This window comes from Muscardinus avellanarius (assembly GCF_963383645.1).
Source record: "Muscardinus avellanarius genome assembly, chromosome: 6".
In the NCBI taxonomy this organism is placed as follows: Eukaryota; Metazoa; Chordata; class Mammalia; order Rodentia; family Gliridae; genus Muscardinus; species Muscardinus avellanarius.
In genome coordinates, this window is record NC_137791.1 from 77,027,244 (window position 1) to 77,041,599 (window position 14,356).

The window sequence follows — 14,356 nt, forward strand, 5'->3', positions numbered from 1 at the left end:
GGGCAATCCCACTGCGAGACCTCTGGTGAACTGGCGGGAGAGTGCAAAGCCAGCTCCTGAACCGCAGGAATTGTTCTCACCCGTTCCACTTCTCCCAGCAAGTCTGAGGCACCAGACTTGCTATTTCACATAGGCTTTTAACCTTCTTTCAATGCCACGTCTACTGCGAAACTTACATTGAAGAAACCAATGGAAGTAATATGATATAATACATAAATTATATTTTACGTATCTTTGTTCCCACCCCCAAAGAGTTGAGAATTTTTTAATTAAATTTTTAAAATTATGACCTTTCAGGAGCTCCACTTTTGAGATCCATGAAAACATAATTTAAGAAGCATTTCACTTTTACTATACAACTAATAAACATTTATTAAGAATCATCTCAGGGAAACGGGAGTGAGTTTCCTGGGGAAAACAGTCTCTTGGTTTATCCCAGGCAGGGGCCTTTCGACTGGAATCTGTGTGAAGCCCATAGCAGTTGGCAGGTAGAGTGCATCGTAATGCCGCTAGTCTACTGTGGCCAAAATCAGGATCCAGGGAGTTGGTTTCATCCACCTCATCTGTGTAGACTCTCTGGAGCAATTCTGTTGCTCAGTAGTCTAGGGCACCTGTGCCCCTCTCTCTGGAGGGACTCTGTTGGCTCCAGGGGCCAGCACACACAGCAGCAACAGGGGCGGAGGATGCACGTAACCATCCTCCTGGTGATCAGCCTCCAGCCCTTCCTGTTGTCCTGGGTTCTAGAGATGGGTTCATGACGTGGTTGCCTGGTGCTGGCCTAAGGGGCCTCCGGGCCATGCTGGGGAGCTGCGCTGGGAGTGGGGTCCTCTTCAATGGGCAGCTTAGGTGAATGGCAGGCAGGCTGTCTCTTCTGCTTCGTCTATGTGTCCTCCATAGAGGACGGGAGGTGGAAGGCAGGAAGGTCAGGCTGGCTGGCTCTCCTCTTGGGCAGCAGAGGGAAGGTGACAGGATCTTCTGGGGATGGAGGTGGCGCAACACACTGAACCTCAGGCCCAGCCTGGAAGGTGCAGCCAGCCCCGTGACTCACATGGCATTGGATTAGCAGGTATGTACCTATCACGTTGTCAAATGTCCTGTTTGACACTGACAGCCAGGTCTGGCATGGGTCGTGACCCAGGCAGCACATGACTCTGAGGACTGCAGGGCTCGGGCATTTGAAGAGCAGCTCCCTAGGAGGAGGTTAATGCTCCTTACCGGGTCTCAGCCACAAGTGCTCCCAGGATTTTATCAGCAGTGACCCTTACTTCTGGGTTAAAGGCCAGTAAACTGATGATGAATCATGGCTGGATGGTGATATGAGGGGGCACCCAGTACCTTCCCTGCTGCACCTTCTCCTAAAGCTGCTCCCAGGTGGTGCTGGTGAATGGGACGCAGCCTACCAGCATAAAGTAGAGGATGACCCCCAGGCTCCAGGGGTCTACCTCCAGGTATATCCTCGGCCCCAGTAGACCTCTGGGGCACAGCAGGTAGGAGTGCTACAAACAATGATCAGCTTGTGTCTGGCCTTGTCAAGTGGCAGCTCAGCCCAAAGTCAATGACTTTGACGTTCCCTTCCAAGTCCAGGAGGATGTCGTGTAGCTTCAGATTCCTGTGCAGGATGCCCCTTGTGTGGAAGTAGCACACCACACTCACACCAGCCAGAACATCTTTCGGACCTCCTCCATCTCCAAGCTACCCTAATCTGACATGGCAGAGCTCCCGCCCCCACATGCTTCATCACCAGGTAGACAAAGTTGCCTCCATTTATGGTCTCAAACAGCTGGAAGACGTTTAGATGCTTCACTGCCCTCATGATGGCAATTTTGGATTAAACAAAGGGATTGTCTCTAAACAAAAGCAAGACCTTCACAGCTATCTCAGACTCGGTGAGGATATGGCAGGGCCAGTTTGATCTGGACAAACTGTGAGGATATGGCAGGGCCAGTTTGATCTGGACAGACTGGCTCTGCCGATATCCCTCGGGACCATGTAATTGTCCGTGAGGGAATCCTCACAGGGAGAGCTGGCCTCAGGGGATGGCCAGGCCTCTCTACTCTCTTTCCTAGCACTGAAAGCCAGTATAGCAACTAATGATGCTAGCTAAACAAAACAACAACAAACCAACAAATAAACCCAAACAAACGCACACACAAAACAACAAAGCCAGACACTCAAACCAACAAATCAGACTCAAAGCCACCCAAAGCATTGACTATCCTGGAGTCCGTAGTCACCACCAAAATCTCCCTGTACTAAAGGACAAAAACCAAGCAGCAGGGAGGGCCTTCTGCAGCTGATCCTAGAGACCTAGAGACTCTCTCTCAAGGGCTCTTTGTGAGGGCACATAGCTGGGTCACACTGGGCACGGTCCACTGTGGCCATCTTGCTTTTGGGCCCCCAGGATATTTCCACTTTAATAAGAATAAAAAGGACTCTAGAAACTTTTTTTGCTTTGGTGGGTCATGAAGACTGATGTTTACATGTTTAGAAATTAAAATTTATAGGATGCTTCAATGTGTTTTGTTGTTTTTTTTTTTTCATTTCAAGTCAAAAAAATCTAATAACTTTTGGCTTTTTTTTTTTTTTTTTTTTTGGCAGTACTGGGGATGGAACCCAGGGGCACTCTTCCTCCGAGCTACACCCCCAGCCCTATTTATTCTTTACTTTGAAACAGGGTCTCACTGAGTTGCAAAGGCTCTCACTAAGTAGCTGAGGCTGTCCGTGAACTGTGATCCTCCTGTCTCAGCCTCCCAGATCCTGGGATTACAAGCATGCATCACCACGCTCGACATCTTTTAGCTTGTAAAGATCTCATCATATCTACACTGGAGGTATTCAGTTTCTTTATCTTTCAGTTTGAAATGTTTGGCATCAAAAAGAATGGTAACAGGTCAATCACATCATGAAAACAAAACACACTGTTCCCTAAGACAGCTAAGGGCATGTCATTAACATCTATGGGGCTGAGAAAAGAGGAATGTTCATCCTGTTCACCTCATAAGGTCCTCATCACATTTGTTTTAATTATTTTTATTGGTGCATTGTAATTATACATCACAGTGAGGTTCAAAGTGATACGCACAGCACTTGGTATATTTTCTTTGGCCTCCTTCCCTGTTCCCCTTCCTCCCTCCCTGTACCTGTTAGTGAGATTGGTAGCGATACCTTCATGTATGGACATAGCGTTATTTAAACTGTTTCCTTCCTCAAACTTCCTTTTCCCCCTCTCCACCTCCCTCCCACAATCCCACTATTCTATGGATCTATCTCCTCATTTATCTCAAGTCCCTTATGTTTCCTATTTTCTCTCAAGTTTCCACATATGAGAAAAAACATAGGACGTTTGACTTTCTGAGACTGGCTGATTTCACTTAGTATAATATTCTATAATTTTATCCATTTTTCTGAAAATGGCATAATTTTGTTCTTTATGACTGGATAGAACTCCATGTGTGTATACAACATATTTTCTTTATCTATTTATTTGTTGACAGACACGTAGGTTGGTTCCATAATTTGGCTATTGTGAATTGCTGTTATAAACATAGGTATGAGCCAGGAGTGGTGGTGCACACCTGTAATCCCAGTACGTGGAGGCTAAGTCAGGACTGCAGGCTTGAGGATAGCCTCAGCAAATGGTGAGACTCTCAGAAACCCAGAGAGACCTTCTTTCAAAATAAAAATAAAATAGGAGCCGGGCGTGGTGGCACACGCTTGTAATCCCCACGCTTTGGAGGCTGAAACAGGAGGATCGCACAGGTTTGAAGCCAGCCTCAGCTCCTGAGTGAGGCTCTCAGCAACTTAGTGAGACCCTGTTTCCAAATAAAATATAAAATAGGTCTGGGAGTATAGCCCGGAGGTAGAAAGCCCCCGGGTTCCACCCACAGTACCACCAAAAAATAAAAAATAAAATAAAATAAAATAGGGCTGGGGATGTAGCTCAGAGGTAAAATGCTCCTGAGTTCAACCCCCAAATCCAAAAAAACAAACAAACATGGGTATGAGTCAGGGATGGTGGTGCATGTTTGTAATCCCAGTATTTGGGAGGCTGATACAGGAGGATTGCAGGTTCAAGATCAGCCTCAGCAACTTATTGAGACTCTGTTTCAAAATAAAAAATAAAATTGGGACAGGCATGGTGGCACACACTTGTAATCTCAGTACTTGGGAGGCTGAGACAAGAGGATCACAGGTTCATGGCCAGCCTCAGCAATTTAGTGAGGCCTTCTGCAACTTAGTGAGACCCTGTTTCAAAATAAAGAATAATAAAAAAAAAAATAGGGCTGTGGGTGTAGCTCAGAGTTAGAATGCCCCTGGGTTGAATCCCCAGTACTGCAATAAATAAATAAATAAATAAATAAATAAATAAATAAATAAAATTGGGGGTGTATCTTGGAGATAGAATTCCCCTTAGTTCAATCCTCAGTATTAAAAAAATAGAAAACAAAAACCATAGGTATGCATATATCAATATAGAATTCTGACTTTAATTCTTTTGGGAAGATACCAAGGAGTAGTATAGCTGGGTCATATGGTGACTCCATGCCTTATCTTTTGAGGACCTTCTATAACTGATTATGGTCATACTAATTTATAATCCCACCAATAGTGCTAAAGACTTCCTATTTTCCCACATGTTTGATAGCACTTATTATTATTTGTATTGATGACTCATTCTTTGTGTATGGAATTGAACCCAGGGGTACTCTACTTCTGAGCTACAACCCTAGCCCTATTTTTTTTTTTTTTTCTGAAACAGGGTCTCTCTAGGTTGGTGAGACTCTCACTGCTAGCTAAGGCTGTCCTCAAACCCGGGATCCTCCTGTCTCAGCCTTGCAAAGGCAGTCCATGACCAGACGAATTCACAACCCCTGGTTTACAAGGCCAGTGATCTAATCCCTAAGCTAGGAAGCTGGCCGGCCCTTTCCTTCCCTCTTTCTTTCTTTCTTTCCTTCTTTCCTTTCTTTTTCTTTTAAAGGCCTTTCAACTGATCCAGTATAAACACCTCTCCCTGGGAGATCAGGCAATTTCTGGTGCATCAGATACAACCTGAGAAGTCAGCTTGGAGCTGGGATTCAGCCAGGGTCCCACTCCATGGAGGGGAGAGCACCCCACAGGCCCAAGCCGGGCCTTGAATGGCACCCACGGGGCGAGCGGTGTACGCCTCTGTTGTATGTGGGTTAAAGTTGCCCACACACCCCCTCCTGCCCCACATTGTGCAGGCCTTTCACTGCCTTTCCACTTGATAGCACAGGGGCAGTGGATTTGCTATTTGTCGTCTACTTGGTAATAAACCCTGTTGCCAAGGAAGTGAAAGCTGTTGGCTAGAATGAGCCTGTGACTCACCTGAATCTATACCGCTGTCTCCGCTTATTACCACAAATGATCAATTGAGACGCCCAGGTGCTTTCACCAGCACACTGGCTGATCAACATGCAACTAACTGAACACACCAGTTGTAAATTTATGTTGATTATTCACACAATTTATCGAAAAATCACCACTATGACTTTGTTTTAAAAAAGTACATTTACAAAATATTTAACAGTACTCTTTCTGAGCTATTCATTAAACAGAACTATACTCTTTCTAACCCCACGCCCTGCTGATACTGTCACCAGCATTCAGTGAAAAATGGAGCTCATTATTTTAAACCTTTGGACCAATACATGAGCAGCTAACAAGGTCACTGGCATTGTTTGTCCAATTTCACCGGTAGAGAATTTACTTATTCCAAGAATGTGATCGTCAACAGGTTAAGTGACTTCGGATCACACCCATGTACAACGGGGTAGGAAATTGCTGAGCTAGCAAACTAAGAAGAAAGTGTGTCTACATAGATTGGAGCCTGAAACACACACACACTAGCCCCTCCTCAAACCCTAAATTTACCTACGCTTGTAGGACTGATTTTGTTTTGATGACTCATTGTTCTTTTTCTGACATGTGAGGGGTAGTTTCCACGGCTATAATACTTAGTACTTACTGTGGGGTTTGTACCTAGTGGGTGGCCAGTAAACATTTACTGAGTCAGGCATAGTGCCACTGCCCTGTAATCCCAGTACTTGGGAGGCTAAGATGGAAAATTGAAAGTTTCAGGCCAGCCTTAGAAACTTAGACCCTATCTCAAAATAAAAAGTTAAAAAGGGCTAGGAGGGTCTAGCTCAGTGGTAGAACACCCTTAGGTTAATGCTCAATACCAAGACAAAATGAAATTATTGAGCAAATACTAGAGAAACTGACTTTAAAGAAATAAACATAGTCAGGCATGGTGATGCATGCCTATGGTTCGAGTACTTGGGAGGCTGAGACAGGAGGATTATAGGTTTGAGGCCAGCATCAGCAACTTAGCAAGACCTGGTTTTGAAATAAAAAATAGGTCTGGAGGTGTAGATCAGAGGTAGAAAGTCCCTGGGTTCAATCCCCAGTACCACAAAAAAAAAAAAAAGAAAGAAAGAAAAAATATGAAGACAGTAGTAGGTGAAATACTCCATGATAAGGGTAGATTCAAGATACAGGGACAGAGCCTGGCGTGGTGGGCACACTTGTAATCCCAGCATTTGAGAGGCAAAGACAGGAGGATTGTGGTTCATGGACAGCCTCAGCTACTTGGTAAGACTCTGAAATAAAGAATAAAAAATAGGGCTGGGGGTGTCGCTTGGAGGTAGGATGCCCCTGCCTTCCATGCCCAGTACTGCAAAACAAAACAAAAAACCGCGATCCTCCTGTCTCAGCCTCCCAAATGCTGGGATTACAAGTGTGCGCCACCACACCCGGCCACCTCAGCTCTTTTTATTTTTTATTTTGAAACAGAGTCTCACTAATATGCCCAGGCTGACTTTGACTTGTACTCCTCCTGACTGAGACAGGAGGATTTCAAGTACTGAGATTACAGGTGTGTGCCTGGCTACGTCTCAACTCTTGAATGAGTGATGTCAAGGACGAGTCGTTCAAACTACCTTTGTTCCCTCATGATGACAAGCGGGAGTACGAGGAGGAGGGGCACATCAGTGACTCGCAGTTAGGGTAACAAAACGTATAACTAGTTTGCTATTTTGTGTGGTTGGTGATTTGCAGAGAAATATGCTCTCCATTAAAAGCACTAATTATAGCAATAAGCAAAAAATAGAAAAATAAAAATATAACTAGATAAAGAAATATGTTAAAAATCTTGCTGTGTACTGTGGCAGAAGAAAGGACCGCAGCCTAGAGTCAGAAATCCTGGGTACTCTTATTGATAGGACCCAGGACTAGCCTCTCATCAATCAAATATGGATTTTATGTGTTGTCTATTCTTTATTATGATAAGACAGTGTCTTACAAATAGAAATGTGTGTTTCTCACACTTAGGATGACCAATGAAGAAAATTCCATAGTTTTATTTAAATTTGAATACATATGTATCACTTAGCATTCAAAATTCTATAGATACTTCCTTTTTTTTTATAAATAAGAGATATATTACTCTTTCCCAATTTTCATGAACTGGATGGGAAGCAAAGGAACAGAGGTTGAGGCAGCATGGTGTATAAAGACTGGAGCTCTCGGCTCAGACCACTGTATATAAACCCTACGTCCCAACTGGGTGATTTCGGGCACAACACACATCTTACTCTAAATATGGGATGGATATGATGAACCACACAGAGTTGGGGCAAAGATCACTCAATTAAAGACACAGGAAGTTTCTTTTACATAGCAAAGGCTCCATAGATGTGCTTCATGAATTGCATGGCTTTCTGTAGTACAAAAGAATACATGTGCTAACAACTGCAGAGACCCAGGGGAAGAAATCTGCTAGGAAGAGGAGAAAGGGTATTTTCTTAAAGTCAAAGAATGACAGTTAACTTGATTTATAAATGAAAGAAGAGATTGTGTCTCCCTCAGAAGGAAGTATTTGTTTCAAAGAGATGTCCCAGGGCAAGAAGTTACCTAGTTACCCTATGGAATATCCAAAAGAACTGTAGCTCCGGAAAACCAAGACGTGCCGGAAACTTTTGATTTACTGCCCACGGGGAGGAAGGCACTGCCCACAAGGTAGGATAAATGCAGGCTCCACAAAAGAGGTCACACACCCCTAAAGTGGCTGGCTCTGAAAAAATAAGTCTGGAGTAATTAAAAAGTCGGGCCATCAGTATTTGCTTCTGGTTATTTATTCCCTGCCGCATCCTACCAAAGATCTGAAACACAAAACTCCTTAGAAACACAGAAGATTAAAGGAAATGTTTGAGGGAATCTGAGCAAAAGGCAGAAGGTAATAAAACAAAAGGCAAGGACAAGATTGATCGCAAGAAATACATTCCACACATGGGGATTTTGTTTTCTGCATGGGGATTCATTATCCAGGGGATTCATTATCCACAGTCACAAGGTTCCAGAGGGAGGTAAACTCTTCCCAACTTAAAAATATTCTCTAGTGGAGAGACCATCCATGAAATAAGACCCCACTCAAACAGCCCTTGCAGCTTAGCACCAACCTCTCTCTTGTCCCTGCAAGGTCTTTATAGCCTGATTAGGTGTGGGATAGCAAACAAGGAATACCATGAGCAAAAAAAAAAAATGCAAATAAATGGCACAGTTAACTTTAACACCTTTCAAATAAGGCAAAACAAAGCATGAACCGTGGAGGTCTCTTAAATTGTCATGCAGAGTGGGTCATGGTAGTGCATACCTGTTATCCCAGACTTGGGAGGTTGAGGTAAGAAGATGACAAGTTCTAGACTGGCCTGGACAACCTAGTGAGATGTCTCAAAATAAGAAATTAAAAGGGCTGGGGAAGTAATTCAGAGCTTTAGTGTCCCTGGGTGCCATTCCTAATACTGAAAAAGCTAAAGTGAATGGCAGTAAGAAGAAAAGTAACATCTCTTTTTTATTTTTGTATTTTGTAGAGAAGGGCTTCATGCAAGCCGTCTACCACTGAGCTACACTCCCAGCTCACAAATCTCTTGGTATTTTGAATGTTTGAGCATCTCTTCCCCCACAACAAAATTCCTTAGCTACGAGGTCTCTAGCATTTAGTAAAGAAGCTACACTGTGAAAAACTAGCTAGTTCTATCCTAAGATTAATTTCACAAATTCCCACTGGCTCAGTCTTAGGCCAGGCATTCTTCTGCTTCCAAAGAAAAGGTCCACATGAGCCAGAGAATCATAGGAGACTGATTTATCCCCAAAAACTATTTGTTTCCCAAAGTTTTGCCTATATTTTTAGATTTATGATTTTGAGAGATCTTATAGATTATAGTACTGATTTTAATATTAAAATTGGAAGTTGACTTGCAAGAAGCAAGACTGAAATGTAACACGGTGGCTATTAATATATTAACTCAAAGGAACTTATTTCTTTGTTTCTGCAAAAGAATTCTCAGGGGTGGCTAAGCTAGAAAGAAACAGTAATAAAACTCACAAGGAGGTATGGCAGGCTCCCTTCCCATCAAAGATAACTATAGTACTGTGTTAGTCATCACTGTGAACCATCAATATTTACAAGCTACACAAGATTCCAGAGGCCACAAAGATACCTGAGCAGTAACCGGCAAAAGCGTTCTTCATTCTGTCATGCTCAGATGATTTGTTTACTTATTCGGGGGCCACCTGGTGGATAAGCCTCACACCCAGACTGCCGGGTTCAAATCTTGCCCCATGCTTAGAAGTTATGTGACCTTCAGGTTATTTGATCTCTCTGTGTCTGTTTTCTTTCCTGCGAGATAAAAGTTAATAATACTTCATAGGATTGCTACAAAGAGTAAATAAATGAATGCATGTGAAACCTTTAGAAAAATATCATCTCGTATGTGTCCAATCAGTGTTAGTTACTTTTTCATCCTTTTTTATTTTTCTCCATAAATTAGGAATATGGATGGTGCCTCTTTTCGACATCTCACAATGTTATTTAAAGGGTAGGATTAAAAATATTCTATAAAAGGCCGGGCGTGGTGGCGCACGCTTGTAATCCCCGCGCTTGGGAGGCGGAGACAGGAGGATCGCGCAGGTTCGAAGCCAGCCGTGCTGGCGTAAGAGACCCTGTTTCAAAAATATAAAATAGGTCTGGGAGTGTAGCCCGGAGGAAGAAGGGCTTCCAGGAACCCCAGTACCACCAAAAAAAAAAAAAAAAAAAAAAATTCTATAAAACACTTGAGAGGCATAATGTAGCATGCTGAAGTGAGCCGCTGACCCAAGCAAGGCCAGCCTGGACAGCAGCGTGATCATTTCAACCATCCCTAAAGGAAGGCTTCTGACCAGATGCCAGAGCCTGGAAATGTTGGGTGTTGGGATACCACAGAAAAAGCTGTCAGCACCTAGGCAAAGAGAGGAAAGAAAGCGGGAGGAAGAGAACACACATTTCTGCTTTGCCCACTGTCTGCTAGGAGCTATGGCTGCAGAGTGACCTTTAATTCTCACCAACATGTACGAGGGAGGTATTGTATCAGCCACAAAACTAAGACCAGCAAGAGTAAATAAACTGCCCAGATTCACAAAGTTAGAAATAGCAGAACCAAAATTCAAACCTGCAGCTGTCAAAAAGTCAGAGCCCATCATACATTCTCCCATGCAACTCTTTTATCTTTTTTCCTTTGCTTTGTAGTTTTGGGGAACAAACCCAGGGCCTCACACATGCTAGGAAGTGCTCTTTTGCTGATTTACACACCCAGCCCTCTCCCATCCAATTTTAAAACAGGAAGCACCCACCCCTTAAAATAATGAAGACACATACTGTAATGGTGCAACTTAACAGTGAGGGTCAGTCTGATGATGGTGATCCAGAAAGGCCATACTGATCAGCGTGGCCCTCTACCCTCCCCAAGGTTCTAGGTTTGGGGAATACTGCTGAAAAGGAGATTATTGTGCAGTAGCCAGATTCTCTGGCTCTCGAGAGTCAGCTCTCCATGCCTGGCTGCATTTGTAGGGACAGCCACAGGGTAGATAATGGTTCCAGAAAAAGGCTAAATACGTTTTGTATGAGTAAATAAACGAAGGAATACAAAGTACAGGAGGGTCTTAATCCTTAAGGATTTTTATTTTCTTCACAAATACTGAAGGTCTGGAATTCTAATTACATCATGGCTTTGCACTCCTTGCTCTTAGACTCCCACTCACTAGGCTTCCTCTCTGTAGCCATCTGCAAACCCTTAGGCCACACCCCATTCCTTGAAGGTTCTCCCCCCACCTCCCGACCCACATTCTCAGACCTCTTGATATCGCTCAACCAAACTGTTGCCATTGCCCTTGGTGGTGCTCCTACCTCCCAGATGATCCTCTAGTTCTTGGGCCAGACCAACCTGACTCCTTTCCCCAGAGCCATCTTGGCTACTCCCATCCATAGTCTTCATCTAGCTCTTGTCTTTACCAATCTGCAGACTCCCCCACAATCTCAATTGCAAGCACTCTCTGACCATCGCTTCCTGCCTCCTGTTTTTATTTATTTGGGTGGGTAACAGCTTTATGATATAATTTAGATAAAGCTCGAACTTTTAAAGTGCACACTTCAGTGGTTTTTAGTATATACATAGGGCTGTAAAACCATCACCATAGTTAACTTTAGAATATTTTATCACTGTATCCCAAAACCACCATATCTACTAAACTTCAACACATCCTCCCCTTGCTTCCCATTGCTCCCAGCTCTAAACAAGTCTAGATAAATTTGTTCTTTCTGAATATTCCAGATCACACAATGTATAGCCTTTTGTGACTGGCTTCTTGCTTTTAGCATCAAGTTTTAAGGTTCATCCAAATCATAGCACATATCAGTGCTTCATTCCTTTTTATTGCCAAATAGTATTCAACTGCATGGACATAATATTTCATTTATCCATCCACAAGTTAATGGACATTTGAGTTTTTCCACTTTGAGGCTGTTATTAATAATGCTGTTATCAACATTTGTGTGCAACTTTTTAGGTAGACATATGTTTTCATTTCACTTGGAGAATTCCTGGTCAAATAGAAACTTTCCAGTTATCGCACCATTTTATAATGATACAAGCTGTGTAGGAGGGCTCCGACTTCTCCATGGCCTTCTCAACACCCGGCTTGATTATCTGTCTTTTTTATTATAGCCAACTAATGGGTATGCAGTGATATTTCATTGTGGTTTTGATTTGTATCCCCACCACCCTCTTTTCAGACCACTTCTTCTAAAACTATTATACACCCTCTCTGTCTCTCTGTGTCTGTCTCTGTTTCTCTCTCTCTCTCTCTCTCTCTCTCTCTCTCTCTCTCTCTCTCTCTCTGACTCTCTCTGTCTCTCTTTCTCTCTCTTCCTCCCTCCCTCCTTCTTAGACAGAATCTTGCTAAATTGCTCAGGCTGGCCTTGAACTTGTGATCCTCCCATCTTGTGCTCCCAGGTAGCAGGGATTGCAGGAGAGCACCACTGTGTCTCCAACAATTTTTGGACCCTCTGAAGAGTCATTCTTTGATCCTATGGCTCTTCCACTGCCTTGCACCCATTTCATGTGTTTACTTCCCTAATTACCCATCTTATCATTATAATCAACTACTCTACTTGCACAAACCCTCAGTTTTTTTTGTTTGTTTTTTTTTGTTTTGTTTTTTTTTTTTTTAGATTTACTACACATTTATTACAAAGCCCCAGTGCTTCATTTTTCTTTTCAACCTCCTGTTCTGTAGCTTCCTTGGCCCTCTTTGCCCGGATGCCGAATAGCCGGGCATTGGCACGGGCCATGCGGAGACTGGCAAAGGCCTTGAAGTTCTTGTCCTCTTCGGTAATGACTCTCGCGTTCTCTTTCTTGTACACGTTTCGGATGGGCATCACTGGCCCGGTCGGCTGGGTGGCCAATTTAAGTTCTTCAGCAGAGCTGTCACCCTTCTTGGGGGCCGAGGGCTTCCTGGGGAAGAGGATGAGCTTCGAGCGGTACTCCTTCAGTCGCTGCACGTTGGCCTGCAGGGACTCGGTGGACTTGTTCCGCCTCCTCGGATCCACAGAGATGCCAATGGTCCGGGCCACCTTCTTGTGGATGCCGGCCACCCTCAGCTCCTCCAGGCTGAAGCCCCTGCCGGCACGGACCTGGGTGTGATACCTCACCATGGGGCACCTCATTATGGGCCGGATGGGGCCAGACGCGGGGCGGGGCGGGGCGCGATGCGGCGCGCTTTGGCTTGCCGGGCCTTGCGTCTGCAGATCTTCCGGGCCGGCTGGTTAAACCACGTGGCCACGCGCCGCTGCCAGTCCTTGTAGAAGTGGGGCTTCAGGATCATGCCATTCTGGCTGGGTGCCATGGCTGCCTCCTGTGCTGGAGACGCTGAGTGGAAAGGCACAAACCCTCAGTTCTTTTGCTCTCTCCCTCCCTCATATTCAAATGGCAAAACCCCGGCCAGTCCACCGACATCGGGCTGTCCACCTACACCCCGCTTCTATTTGCACAGATTAAAGTGGCTGGACCCAGCTTAAATCTATCACTTGTAGACTCGTGTAGGCCCTTGATGCACCTAGGGATTTTAACTCCATGCACTTGGCAATCCCAAAGCCATTTACCTTTTGCTTCATGATCAATTTCATAGCTCTGTTATGCTCCTAAAATCTTCAAGACCTCTATCACAATCTGACATGGAGTTTGTATCCTATTTCACCAAGAAAACACATGCAATCAGAAGATAACTCCCCAAGCTTACACCACCACACAGGCCTCTATCCACTAGAAATGGACTAGTGACACTCTTTCTTGTGGCTGTTCCTGTCATTTGGTATTCGATTCCCATATTTCAATCACCGACTCAAGAACTCTTTTATGGCAATCATCTCTCACAGGCATTATCACATTTCCTCCATTCTACTGGATTATTCTCAGCATTGAAAAGGATTCTGTTATTTCTCCCATCTTAAAACAAACTTCCTAATCCCACATCCCATCAAACTATACCCCGGTTTCTTTTTCTAGCCTGCTTCTCATTTGAGCTCCAGGCTCATGTATGCAGTTACCTCTGTATGTTTACTTGGCATCTCAGCTCTTGTAAAGCTAAAATTAAACTCCCAGTGTTCCTTCCAAACCTGCTCCTTCATGGCAAACTTTATGACATCACTATCCTTCCAACTTCTCAGACCTTGACTACTAAAGATGTCTTTTTTACATTATACACTGAATCTGTCAGCAAAGTCCAAATTGTTCTACTTTCAAAATATGTGCATTGGTGGCACACACCAGTGATCCCAGTACTTGGGATGCTGAGACAGGAGGATCACAGGTTTGAGGCCAGTCTCAGCAACTCAGCAAGACCCTCAACAACTTAGTTGAGACCTGTTTTTAAAAAAAATAATAATAAACATGGCTGGGTGTGTAGCTTGGATGTAGAATGCCCCTGGGTTCAATCCTCAGTACCAGAAAAATATACATATACAGAT

The 14,356-nt window shown here is 44.0% G+C and overlaps 1 protein-coding gene and 1 pseudogene across 2 annotated transcripts in view; both read right to left on the reverse strand.

Annotated features, from left to right (window-relative positions):
• SHROOM3 (shroom family member 3) overlaps nt 1-14,356 on the reverse strand; it is a gene marked incomplete at both ends in the record, with an annotated part of 356,251 nt that overhangs the window by 251,786 nt on the left and 90,109 nt on the right. The gene's annotated exons all lie outside the window — the stretch shown is intronic.
• Nucleotides 2,354-13,236, reverse strand: LOC308264498 (large ribosomal subunit protein eL13-like; annotated as a pseudogene). The gene is made up of 3 exons: nt 12,583-13,236; nt 5,347-5,443; nt 2,354-2,411 (listed from the first exon to the last, which is right to left on the reverse strand). The product of its transcript is annotated as a large ribosomal subunit protein eL13-like (transcript).